Below are 11,407 nucleotides of genomic sequence, written 5' to 3'. Positions count from 1 at the left end.
CAATTGCCTATTTAGACAAACAATCTTTGTTTTAACAAAATTCCAGTATAAGGAAAGGGTTTTAATGCCCTCTGACAGTCCTCTGTAAAGGGATTTGACCTTCTATACACCTCAAGCTGTGCTCACTATTAATGTGTCCTTCCCTGAACAGTTTACAGTCGGAGAAAGGGGATAGAGTAGATAGGGAGAGAATAAGTAGAGAAGCAGGAGTGTGATTAATGGGATCCACAAGGAACATTGACTGGAAAGAGGGTCCCTTGATTTAAAAACCCAAAGCCTACTAATGTTCATGGTAGAACGGGGAGGGGTCATGGTCAGTTGCTGTGGAGATGGGTGGTGGATGGAGTGGTCTAGCAGGATGACCTCATTAAGAAAAAACATGAAATTGTAAGAGTCACTTCAGATAAGATCAGAACAACTTTCCTGTCCCAGTGAGGTGACATTATCAGGTCTGAGATGATTGGCTATGCACATGCACAATTTCATGATTAACAAGGCAGAGTCAGCACACATGGGCTGGCAGTGTTTTTGAGCCTGAGATTGCCTGGAGCTGGGCATAATTAGTACTCATTTTCTGCACATGAGAGAGTCACACTAATACTGAAAGAATAAGGCTTCTCATTGGAAAAGGGGAAAAAAATATTACTTCAAATATTACCTCTAATTAGGGAATGCCCTATCAATGAAAAATTAGGTAAGGAAATAGTAATTTTTGCTTTTTATTCATTAAAAAAACCCACTATATATGGGGAAAGTTTTTAAAACAAAATATTGAACTTCAGAATGTTCCATGCCTCTAATCTCAGCTATTTTAAGAATGATTTTTTCAAGCACCTATAAAGAAATCACATGAAGAACTGGTCATGTTTTTCTCTCTCTCTCTCACCCATAGCATATTAAATTGGCTCCCTATTGCCTCTATAATAAAATACAGAATTCTCAATGTCACATACAAAATCTTCACAATGACTCCCATTTCCCAGTTTTATTTTGTATAATTCCTTTTTGTTCCAGTCAAACTGGCCTGCAAGCTATACCCACATAACATATTCCAGATAGAAGAAAGGACTTGAGTTCAAATCCTGTCTCTATAACAAGTTGGCCAAATCTCTTAATCTCTCTGGGTCTTAGTTTCCTCATCTTTGAATGAAGGAGTTAAACTAGATAATCTTTATTCTTTCTTCCAACTTGATATCTGTGAACTACTGATGTATGATCTGATGATCCTGCCTCCATGCCTTTACAGTTGCTTTTTCCAATATCTGAAATTAGCTATTTCCTCACTTCTAATTACTCAAATCCTCCTTTAAAAAACAACTGAGGATCTACTTCCTCTTTCACTAAGTCTTTTTTGATCCCCTATTGGTTTTTACTTTTCCACTCCTGAAATTATTTTCCAGTAATGTGTGCTTTCCAATGAACTTAAAAGGAGAAAGAATCCTTATTCTTGCTCCATCTCATCTCCTCTGGCTCAGTAGGGACTGGGGGTCAGGAGAGGAAGGTTATCTACAGATCTATCCTTTTCTAGAATATCCATCAAAAAAGGAAATGAGGCTAATTCAGCAGGGCATGTTCTTGATCAAATCATGTAAGCTCTGGGCTTTTCTAAATATTCATTAACTATCTTTTTAATAATATGTTTGAATTTTTAAAAAATATGAAAATATAAATGTGCTGACATGTAATTTTGAGATTCCACTTTCTCCCTGACCACCCACTCTTGCCTTTTTTTTTTTTTTTTTTTTTTTTTTTTAAACCAGGACATTCCTGTTGCAATTTTCTCATCCTCTATGGGGCTTTCAAAGATCATTAGCAATAACTCAACTATCCCATCTGCTGGTTCTTTCAATATCCTGGCATGGTATGTACTGGGGGTATTTTATAGACATGGAAGATGCAATTCAGAGAAATTGGGTAACTTGAGTTTCACAGCTCATAAATGTTCACGTTGAAAATTCAACCCTATGTCTCTTCTGACATCATATCAGATTAAAATTAAATTCTGTCCAAAGAAAATCATTACATGTATTGAAAGTTGTATATCAGTTGGGTGACCTGAAAAGTAGAACTTAGTTCTGTCGCATGGCATGAATGTTATGAAATGGTTCACTTGTAACATTTCAAGAGGAAATTTCAATCTCGGTCTAGTGTGATAAACTAACAATCATCCTAGCAAAGCATCAAGTGCCCTTGTATCAGCACATCATCTACATTAGCTTTCACTTTTTCTAAGCCAGTCTGACTCCAGGTGGTACCCATTAGTACAGCTGGACTTGATTAACTGTTCCATTTGGAAAGTTAATTTTCAGTAGTTTTTAATTCATAGCTAAAAGCCCTAACTAGGTCTGCATGTTTGAAAACTGAAAAGACTCATTTTATTCTATTAGCATACTACTCTCTACCTTGCACCTGCACAGTTCTTTCCAATCTGAGCACTTTATATACCTTAGCTAATTAACCCAGAGCACCACCATCATGAATGATGTAAGCACCACTTTATGGGAGAGATCCAAGGTCAAGGGATTAAGTCGCTAGACCATTGTGAGAGTCAGGATGGAAAATACACAGGTACAAAGTTGAAATTCAATGTTCTCATTTGCTATCCTTGAATCAACCCAAAGCTGACTCATTCTTACTTTCTTAATGTTTTAAATTCCCTTTCCCCAAATCATTTCTTCACAGTATACCTACAGGGATTTAACCAATTAGGTTTCTCAAGCAGATAACATTTCTTGAAACTTCCTGGTTGTATTACATTTTAAATAACTCAAAGAGAAGGAAGTAATTCACATTCCTTTCTCTCCTCATCCTGTATCTTTCCACAGTGATTCATGAAAACAAACTTTTGGAGGTCATGGAACTCAATCTTCTCATTTTCCTGAGGAGAAAATGTAGACCCAGAGAATTGAAATGATTCATTTGGGTAACACAACTGGTTAGTAACAGAGTTGGGACAAGAGAATCCAGGCATCTTGCTCTCCAGTTTAGTACAATCCAAGCTGCTTCACATAGCATCACAACATGAAACATAAAATGTTTTGGAATTGGCTGAAGAAGCTTCCCTGGGTTTGGGATAAAATAGCAAACTATTCAGAACTTATTTAGCATATAAGGCTCACCTAGTGGGAGAGAGGTGCCCAGCCATTGCCCTAAGAGGAATTTTATGGGAGGAAGACCTCTGTCTCCTTCTCTTCTTGAATTTGTGAACTTGGAGGTGTTGGAAAGATTAAACTTCTCATCATCACCCTAGCAGGGTCCATGGAACGAAAGTGGCTTGTGGCAGTGCCTGTGCTGAAAGCTAAGGTCAAACTAGAGATGGGGAGGAAAGGAAGCTTCTCTGTTCTTCATAGAGACCAGCAAAAAGCAATAGGAGGTTTAATGACTTCTATGTGCCATCTATTGAGTGCTAATGTAACCAAGGTGGGTGGTAAAATGAGTAGTTTGACTGTAGTTCTTCCATTTGTTCTTGCTATACTTTTCACAAAAATATGAAGACACACAAGTAAAAAGGATTGAATCATTTAATCTCAATGTTTTAAATGATTTATTATAAACAATATTAAACATCAATACAGCTAATTAAACCAACTTTGCAGTTATTTACAGTTAAATAAATGATTTTCAAAACATAAAATGTTACCCCCACTTTATCTACAACAGTGTTGTTAATTTGTCCCCATTCGGTTTTGCTCTTACATATGGTCACAGTTAAGGTGTACTTTTATTTTTTTGGTAATTTTTTGCCTTTTCTGATTTCATTGTACTTCTCATTCTTTATTTACATTTATGCACCAGGATTTAGTCAACTCTTCCTCTACTATTTGATTGCTGCCATTTTTGTTTGTTCATTTTTCAATGAACAAATTGTTGTTTAGAAAAACCCTGAATGGATTTTTGTTATTGTGCATGGTTGTTTTTGGAATATATTTTCAACATTCCCAATGACGGAATTATTGGGTTAATTTCAGTCAACTTTCTTCGATGATTAACACATTGTTTCATGCAATCTGAAAGCACAAAGTTAAATGAACGGGAAGTGAAAGCTTATGATGGATGTGTCCCTTGCAGCATTTAGATCTCTTCCACTTGATTAAAAATTCTGAGTTCCTCTTCACTGAATTGTTTAGAGCTTTTGAGCAGCCTCGGTTCTGATTAAAACAAATTAGCATCAAAGATCCCCTGTTGAATGAAGAATCATTAATTGAGAAACATGCAATGCTCCTTAATTACCTTTAGAACAGTGAGAGAACAAATAATGCTGGATTCCAGAGGGGCTTGGGAGCCTGCTCTGCAGCACATTGCACTGTGGGTACACACCATGGAGCTGCTTGAAGTAAGCGAGAGCCCCCAGAGCCAAGGGGGAATATCAACGCAAGCCTCAGTAAACACATTGTGGATGGCTTATCGAAAAGAAAAATATCCAGGTAATGACTAACTGGAAAGGAGAGAGAGAGGAGTCAGTTTATGTTCATATGAGCTTTAAAAGGGTTTTTACACATGCCAATATTGACTGAGAATAAGGAACATGCTGTTCTTTATTGATACAAATTTAAGTACTTTGCGTAAAATATTTCCGCCTCAGAATCACTTGACAAGATGTCAGATACCTGTGGACAGACAGAGCAACTTTACAGTTTGAAGTGTAACAGAGACAAAAGAAAAAAGAAAAAAATACAACAATAATGCACCAAATAGCAACAAAACTCCACAAAAACCAGCTCAAAAGGAAAACTACAAAGTATGAGGTCACAGCTCAACCATTCCTTGCTTCAGAAACATTATTCTTTAAAATCCTTATTATCTCATTACAACTCAGGTACCACAGGTTAGTGCAGTGTGATCCTCATATTTATAAGAAATCCTCCCCCTCCTTGAAGATGGTCCAGGAAGCACTTTATGAAAGAAAGAACAACTTCACTTTGATAACCCATCCATTTAGGCAGTATCAGGGTAAAGTTTTCCTTAAACTCCAACTCATGTCAAGTGCATGTGTCTAGTGGTGTGCAATTTTCAGGTTGCATAAAGTATATGGAAGAGCATCATAAATTAGCTGGAAAGCCTTTGAGCAATGACCTCATTAAAGTTCTGTAATCCATGGGGATGTCAGTCAAGGAGATCATCTTCTCTTGGGCAAAGTCATAATTTAAAAACATTTATCAAACTCCATTCATAAGTAACACTAGGAAAAGAACTAGTGACAATAAAACTCTGCCCTTTTATGACACTTTGCATCACAGTATCTGAAAGCTAAGGAAAATAATGAATTCTCACAACCAAGCATTATTAGTCTATCCATTTTGGACAAATGGGGAAACTGCTATGTCAACAGGCCAAAGGTTTCATAATAGATTGGTGGGGAAAGAGAAGAAAACTTTCATGTTTCATCTGCAGTTCCATATTTTAATTAATAGATTGAGGTTTTATTAGGGAAAAGATAAAAACAATTAGATTCTTCTCCAATTAGACATGTAATTTTCTACATGATTTTTATAAAATAAGGAAAGAAAAACTCACTAGATTATTGCTATTAGAGATTAAAATAACTATCTTAAGCTTTAACTCTATATTTTATTACACCATCAGGTCTTCATCTGGGAAATTAAACTTTCTTTCCAATTCCAGAAAACATGTTCTATATTCACTATCTACTTAGATTAACTAATATGTCAATATTGTTTGGGGAAATTTCAAACTGTGAAGGAGGAAGAGCTATCTTTGATTCTTTATGAGACACAAAGGTCAATGGTTAGCAATACTCACCCTAAGATAAAATAATTGCCATCATGATTTTAAGGAAATATAATGAATATAGCCAAAAATAGAAGGAAAACAGGGAAGTGGGAATTTTTTTTTTTTTTTTTTTACAGCAGGTTCTCTGATAAAGGTCTTTAATTTCTGAATGAGGGAATTGGGCTAAATTTATAAAAATAAGAGCCATTCCCCAAATAATAACTGATTAAAGATGAACAAGTAGTTTTTCAGAAGTAATCAAAGCTTTCTAGAGTCATATGAAAAATGCTCTAAATCACTAATAATTAGAGTGATGTACATTAAAACAGCTCAATTATCAAATAATTATCAAATTAACTAAGAAAACAGAAACATAAAATGGCAGATGTTGGATATGAAAAAATTGTTACACTAATGCACTATGGGTAGAATTGTGTATTGGTCCAACCATTGTGGAGGAATTATGTTCAAAGGGCAATAAAATTATGCATGCTACTTTGACCCAGCAATACTGCTGGTGAGTCTGTGCCCTAAAGAAATCAAAGAATTAGGAAAAGAACTCCTATATACAAAAATATTTATAGCTACTCTTTTTGCGGTGACAAAGAATTAGAAATACAATATGCCCACCAGTTGTAGAGTGGCTAAACAGATTGTGATATATGAGTGTTATGGAATATCACTGAGCTGTAAGAAATGACAAAGAGGGGCAGCTAATTGGTGTAGTGGATAGAGCACCAGCCTTGAAATCAGGAGAACCTGAGTTCAAATCTGGCCTCAGTCACTTAATACTTTCTGACTGTATGACCTTGGGCAAGTCACTTAACCCCAATTGCTTCAGCCAAAAAATAAAATAAAATAAAAAATAAAGAAATGATGAAGAGAATGGTTTCAGAAAAACACATGAAAACTTATAAGAGATAATGCAAAATGAATTGAACAGAATTAGGAGAACATTGTACACAGTAAAAACAATATTATAACAACAATCAACTGTGAAAGAATTAGCTACTCTCTAATGATGATCATCAACAATTCCAAAGGATTCATGATGAAAAAGGATATCCACATCTAGAGATGTGGATTCTAACTGGAGACTGAAACATTTTATTTTTCTTGCATTCTCTGCAAAATGATTAATATGTAATATGTTTTATATAACAATATCTATAATGGGTATGATATTTTTTGTCTTCTCAAAGTGAGAGCAAAAGAGCCTCGAGGGAAGAAGAGAATTCAGAACTAAAAATAAAAATTAAAAAAAATATTAAAGTGCTTGATCTTTCTTTGAAAAAAAAATGGAAATATGTTGTGACAAAATCTTTAGACCAAACCTTGTAAGCTATTAAGTTTTGTAATAATGCAATGTGGAGAAATAATAAGGTTAAGATTATAGAATACAAAAATAGGGATTTGGGGGAGGAGAATCTGAAATGTACATTAAATTTCATAGACCTATAAACTCCTGGATCCTATATTTTAAAATAAAACAAAATTATTTTCTATTCCATAGATGTTGCCTCAGGCAATGTCCCCAGGCTTTCTAGAAATGCTAATGGTATAAAACATTTTTAAATTGGTTAAGTTGAAAGCTAATAGCAAATCCATTCTCTAGATATTAGAAAAGGCAGACATGCTACTAAGTAATTGACTCTTTTCTCTTACCAATATCTGATCTATGGAAACAATTCTATTATGAGTTGTGTGACTCCTTAAACATGGAACCATCAGAAGATAGAGTATAAACACCTTGAAGGAGGGAATCATTTTCAGATTTGTCTTTATATCTCCTAGGCCCTAGAATTGAGTCTGTCATACAGTGGATACACAAATGCTTTGTTGAATCGGCTTAAATTGGAAAACAATACAAGGAAATTTTTGTTTTTAATCAATACTCTCTTGTCCTTCAAGAGAAAAATAATTCGTCCTTTAAAGGAAGAATGTATTGTTTTCCTATGGAAAAGTCAAAATGAATTTTTTAGAATGAAAATAATGAATAATTTTAGAGAACTGTTGAATCAAAGCAGTCACTGAGTGATGGTTTTCTTTACTGAGATAAATGGTTAGCCTTTGTGTGAGGGTTTGGGGGAGAATGTGGTATTTTTTTTCCTCATAGGAGAGAGACAGCTTCAAATGAATCTAGTGTTGTGATTTTCATTAGGGAATAGTCTTGATAAGCATCCTGCCTGTCATTATATATGTATACTGCAGATATTTCATTTTGGAGTTGAAATCAAATTGTTTTAAGCCGAGTTAGTATTTTTATTGGTGTCCTTCCAGCTGGCCTTCACTTTAAAGTGCCATCGTATTTCAAACACACCGATCTCCTCAGGAAAAAAAAAAATCATTGCTGCCAACCAGCATTGTTATAGGAAAGCACAAAGGGAAGAGGATCTATGAAATATTTTATGTTTGCTTTTTTAAAAGCACTGGTGTGTCTCTTGGATAGACTCTTTTGACACTCTCAAAGATCCACTATTGAACTTGACTAAGAGAAAAACAAGGTCAAGAGAGCGATTTAACAATAGAAAAGGCTTAAAGTAATGGCTTAGTATTTGATATCAAGCCTTATTTAAAATCCTGGAAATCCGTAAACCTAAAAAATATTATGGGAGGTGGAAAAACATAGGTGGAAAATATTTGAGAAATGATACCAATGATATTAATTTCAGCTTAATTAAAAATGGAGTTTTGGCATATAAATATATGCTATGACGGATAAAACACTCTCCTTAGAATTCTAGGACTTATTCTTATAAGGGATTTACTGAATCCATATCCAGACATACTGATAGTAAAAGTAGAAAAATCTATAATCACATTTTACTTTTTCCTTTTGAACAAACACCACCAACTGTCACAACATATAAGTGAGGTAGGTTGGCATTTTAATCCCATTTTCTTGATTCAGGACCTGAAGAAAGGAGAGATTAGATAATTTGCCCAAGGTTGAAAAAAATGATCTGGCATATGAGTTGATATTAAAATTTGAGTTTCTCCTGACAGCAGGTCCTGTCCCTGATACTAGATAATATAGAACTTTCAATACTTATAGATCACGGAGCAAACACACTTATGCATCTTGAGACATCCTTGTGCAAAAAGGGTCATGCAAGTATAAAGATGTTACATGAAATCATTCATTAATTTCTTAAAGATATATCCCAGACATTACTCATGCATACAGGTGAAGGGGCTTTATAATCATGCACACAGCCATTTTAACTTTTTGAATAGTTCTGCCTGAGTAAAATGGCTGTCATTGCTATAAACAGGAATAGTTAAAAACCAAACCAAAACAAACTATAATGGGAAGGTACAGACATTCTGATGCAGTAAGTATTGTAGATGAGGTGCTTTGTTGGTTTTTTGGCTTGATGAAAAATACCAGGGAATCAATCTTACAAAATTGAAGCCAACATTTCTCTTTTTGGATCAACTCTAGAAATGGGGGCAAAAACAAAGTGCCTCATTCCTCACAATCTGAGCTTCATTTTATCCACCGACAGGAGGTAGTTTCTGTGAAGAAAGTTTGCCCTACAGGGAGAGTGAGTAAGAAAAGTTGATAATTTTTAGAGTTAAAATAGTTTAAAGTAATGCAAATGTCTTTATTGTAGATATTTCTATTTAGTGTGACTATCTCTATGAACTTATTTCAATAAAGCTAGGGCCTACTTAACCACCATCACACTTTGATTGCTATGCCTGATTAGACGCAATGAAATGACAGAAAATGGCTTCTTCTTTTCCAAGCACAGTTAACAGAAGAAACTTTAATGACCTCAAACTAATTTGGCACCAGATCTTTTCAGCACAGATCCTTTTTGGTTTGTAATTTCTTGTAACTCAAGAACTATCTAATAAGTGTCCTTTCCTAAAGGAAACCCTTCATCCAAATGACTCTTAATCTATCCTACCTCATACTATCATCAACAGAATCTGACGTTCACAATGTGCCCCCAGAGGCTGTTTAAGCCATAGGAATAAGAATAATCTCTGGGTGCCCAACATAGTCACCTATCATCTGAAGACCTCCAGTGAGAAAGAATGACAGATTTAGATGTGGAAAGGACCTTAAAATGTCTTCTAGCCCAATGCACATATTTTACAGATAAGATAAAAAAAAAAAATGAAATGGAATGAAGGATGTAAAAGGAAGCAAAATAGATGGGAATATATCTGTTAGGCTGTCACGTATACTTCTCAGTTCTGGAGATAAAAAAATTGCTGGACTTGGAGCCAGAAAGACTTGGAGCATCTACCTTATAGGACTGTTATAAAGATTAAATGACTATATATGTGTATATACATTAATATGTATATATGTATATATATATACAGATTATATATATATATATATAATCTTTTTAAACTTTAAATCACTACATAAATGCTAGGAATAATTATTAGAAGGTTGGAGTGTGTAATTTCCCCTCAATCCCCCCACATGGGTAAAAAAGGACCATAGTGAGAAGAAAGTGACCAGCTGCTTCCTGTGGGGTATTATATAAAGGTGAGACAGAATACCACTATCAAAAAAAAAAATCCCAAACAAAAAAACCTTGCACAGGTGGAGGTGATTTTATGATTGACTCTGAAATTAAATAAAAGAATATGTCAATTTTTAGAAAATTCTACAGCTCCTGCCTGTGCTAGACTCAGAGGAGTTTGACAAGTACTTGACTTTAGTATTAATTAAGAGCAATTAATTTAAAGAATCCATGCAACACTGTAGGCAGAGAAATTTATATTTATAGCTAATCTCTCTTTCCACAATCAGGACTGGAGTATTGGGCATTTGGCCTCTCTCGAATTATGCCCCTATTCTCATTTATGAATGATCCTGATGATGATTTTGCTCAGTCTACCACTGAGTGAATCTGAAAGAAAGGATGAATAAGGATTGTCATGGAGATTTCTCTTCTTTCACAGGTAAGGAAATCCATTTGTACAAATATCATTAACTAAATTTTATATTATAGGAGAGTCTTAGTTATTGCACCATTTTTATAATAAGGAAGAAGAAACCAAGAGAAATGTGACCTTCACTATAACTGAAGTGGAAAAATGCAACATTTAAATTTCAAAAAAGAAAATCTTTAAAGCCCCTTTTATAACTAATTCTATGTCAAAAATTTAGTTTCATAGTATGTTAGAACATTTTTAGTTTTGATCCCTGCACATTTCTGTGTAAAGATATTACAATATTTATTGCACTGATTTTAAATGTATTATCAATTAAAAGTTATGGCATATGCAAAATATCTAGTTTAATGAAAACAATGCTATAAAAACAGCTTCCCTACTTATGTTCCTTAGAAATGAAGGTGTATGATAAAGATTATTATTAAAGGAGAGTTCTTGTAATACTGTAGAAAAATCCATCTTTACCCTAATGAAAATGACCTTTGAAATTTATAAAAATGAAGGAGGTAAGAGAGAAGCAATTCATTTGAACAGATTGAAGATCTGCATATATTATATGTCTACCAGGTAGATAGAATACATGTTGCAGCATTCAAAACAAATTATTACAAATTATAAGGGGTTTGCATTTTCTTGTACCTTCTAGTCTACAATGAAAACTAACTTCAACAGAAATTTAAGTATGAATTCAGCAAAATCATGATGGAATAAATGATATAGAATTGGCACATTTAGAGATATAATCTTAGTC

This window comes from Sarcophilus harrisii, chromosome 2, assembly GCF_902635505.1.
Source record: "Sarcophilus harrisii chromosome 2, mSarHar1.11, whole genome shotgun sequence".
NCBI lineage: Eukaryota > Metazoa > Chordata > Mammalia > Dasyuromorphia > Dasyuridae > Sarcophilus > Sarcophilus harrisii.
Note: the sequence above shows the minus strand (reverse complement) of the source record.